Here is a 3,163-nt window from a genome sequence, read left to right as displayed (position 1 = left end):
TTTCCCATTCTTTTTTGGCACAATGACTATTGGAGAAACCCATTCTGAGTGCTCAATAGGGTATATGAATCCACATTGGATAAGTTTTTCAATCTCCTCTTGTACAATTTTGGCGTACTTAGGATTCATTGGATAGGGTCGTTGCTGGACGGGTTTAGCAGTGTTGATCATGGGAATTGTATGTTGCACCACAGAAGGTGGAACGCCCTTCATGTCATGATATGTCCAAGCAAAGATATCTTTGTATTCCTTGAGGAGCTCCTTAAGTACAGCCTCTTCAGTTTCGGTAAGGTCTTGAGCAATAAAGACTGGTTTAGACTCCTCACCTGGTTCTGCTAATTCTGTCTCTTTAACTACCGCTGGACCATCATAGACTCCACTGCTTCCATTGGTAGGTATTCGTTGGGCTTTGGCATACACAACCTTTCGCTCCCCCGTGGTATAAGATTTAAAATGTTCAGGAGCCGTATGTAAGTTAGCAGGCTCTTGTCCTGACGGAGACCTTTCTTTTAGTTCTGCCTCCTTTTGTTGTTGTGCTAACTCTCGGTTTTGACGTCTTCTTATAGTTCGACTCAATTTCGGCTCTGTAACCTCCAATTGAGCGGGGTCAATGGGTCGCGGGCTGCACCACATGACACTATGGAGATGTTCACCCCAATTGTCTACTAGCTTTCGATGAGCATCACATGCCCCTAGATAGCTAAGACATTTTGCAGTAGATCTTTCCTTGTTTATCCTAGCTCTCACATTTGCTCGATATCGTCGTCTCTTATATGACCTTTGTTTCTTGTTAAGGTTTTGATTTTGGTAAATGTTTGAACTCGACTCGCTTGATAGGTCTTCGCTTGTATCTTCTTCACTCTCATATAAATTACCATAGATGGTCGTACTAGACCTTGAGTGTTCAGTTTCTATACTTGGCTCACTCGATGTTTCCTCAAGTTCTAAATCCATTTCTCCTTGAGATTCCGTCTCTGATGTGTATTGGCCTGAAGCCTTTGAGGAATCATCGGTTTCACTCTCAGGTAGGTGTGCCTCTTTCTTATCATCGGATGTTACATGCGCTACACCTAACATGTTTACTGGTGCAATGTGTGGTATCTCTTCCCCATCTGGTGTCACCCAGATTGTTCCTCTAGCTCCCCATGTATCTATAGTTGCCGCTAGGTGTACCCAATCGACATTGTCTGACTCAGCCATTCCGGGTAGGATATCCATATAAGGAGAGTTCTCTCCAATATCCGTGTCTTCGTTACACATGTAACAATACTGTAATGGAGTTGAGTGAATTGTTGTGTCTGATCGATTATCAATGATGAATTTATTTCCTAGAGGATGTGTTCGACCACTTAAAAGATCAACTCGAATGACAGAGTCTTGGAACTGTAAGTAGACGTGGTTTTTGGACCAGTCATGCACCATTTTTGCTTCCCTCATGAATGGACGCCCTAAGATCATCTCAAATGACATAGGATGCTTGGAAAAATCCATAACAATGAAAGTTTGCCTTACCTTGTGTCCCAAGACCTTGATTCTGAGATCCTTTAGCATTCCAATAGGCGTAACAATAGATCCATTAGCCATTTTTACCACTACGCTTGTGGCTTCAAGGTGAGGTCGCCCCATAGACTCCCAACAACTCTTTGTCACCATGCTCACTCCTGCACCACCGTCAAGGACTCCCTTTACAGTTAATCCTTTAGTAGTGATTGGCAGAGTAGCATTAGATTCATCACCTTCAAAGTATTGCCCCAACTTGTTAACGGGTACTTCAATTACAGATTCATGTCCCGCTAGGTCAGATGGTGGTGCTAAATGTTCCTCATCATTCATTACCGAGTCAGGTTTGTTCATATGTGCAAACTGTGGTAATCCGGCCTGTAATTCTCCATTGAGGTAGGCTCGAAGAGCTGAGACTAGCTCAGGGTCTTTATATAGTTTGGAAATTATGGTGGTTCTAACTTCTGAAGACATGAAATCCATCAATTTGGCAACATTTAATGGCATCTTGTGGGATGTAGGACCCTGACAAGAGAATGGTGAAGATGGAATCTCCACTTCCTCAAGGGGGTCGGGCATTCCCTCACCAAACATTCTCTCTAGTAGGAAAGGTGTGTGTCCACTTTCAGATGTCCTACCCTCACTCTCTTCCCGAATGATACTGGGTATAGCTAACGACCTGTACTTCTTGTGAGGTTGAACTTGTGTGGGAAACACTTTGTCCGACATCTGGATATGTTTGGGTTTAGGTTCTAATGTTCGTTGAGTTTCTTCCACCAAACCCCTCAGTTGTTGGACTCGTTCAATTTCCACTGTTGGGTTTGGATAGGTTCCAATCTTTCTCTTGAAATCCTCATTTTTCGTCTCTCATGGCTTATCTTGGGGGTTCGCAACTGGGTGGTTTAACTTTGAATACTCTTTTGGTGCTCGTCGTAATTCCCTCTCGTGATCCTCCTCACTGGCTTTTTCCTTTGTAGTAATAGTTTTGGTCTCCGTGGTCTCTATCGAATCTGAGTCATCCTCAGGGTCATTCATATACACGGGATCCTCTCATGTCCCTATGTTAGTCTTTGAACTAGGTTTTGAGCTAGAAGCATTAAGGGATTTCTTTCTTCGTGTTTTCTTCTTTCTCGCTCGGCCAATGGATGTAGCATCTCTCTCTTCGAGGATGTAATTTTGCTTTTGGAGCATCGACCGTGTGAGTGCATTCACTGGTGCTATGTTTATAGTTGGTGGTGTCCCATCAACAATCTCTATTATGTTCAATGGTGTGATTTTCGGTGCGTTTGGATTGTTAGGACATTGTGCGATCAATTGATCTATGCCACAACGATTACAAGTGAGTATTGGCATTGCCAATGCACTCCCTTGACTTGTTTGCATTAGTGCGGCATTCTTTTGCATTCTAATGAGGCACTCAGCTACTCGATGTGGTCCACCACATTCGTAGCACTGAAGAGGTGGTCTCTTGGTAAAACTATTAATGTTTTGGCCTCTTGCTGCTAGCGCAGTATCTTGATATACCGGTTTGATTTGTCCCCAATGGTCTTCCATATAGTACATGGGACACTCCTCAAGCCTGTCGACTCCATAGGTGATACTAGAGTCTATGTCCTCTTCGCAATCTACATAAGTACTAGATGACTCGCAACCTATTTGGTTC

Source organism: Adiantum capillus-veneris, chromosome 12 (assembly GCF_014529385.1).
Source record: "Adiantum capillus-veneris isolate H3 chromosome 12, ASM1452938v2, whole genome shotgun sequence".
NCBI lineage: Eukaryota > Viridiplantae > Streptophyta > Polypodiopsida > Polypodiales > Pteridaceae > Adiantum > Adiantum capillus-veneris.
This window is presented reverse-complemented; position numbering follows the sequence as displayed.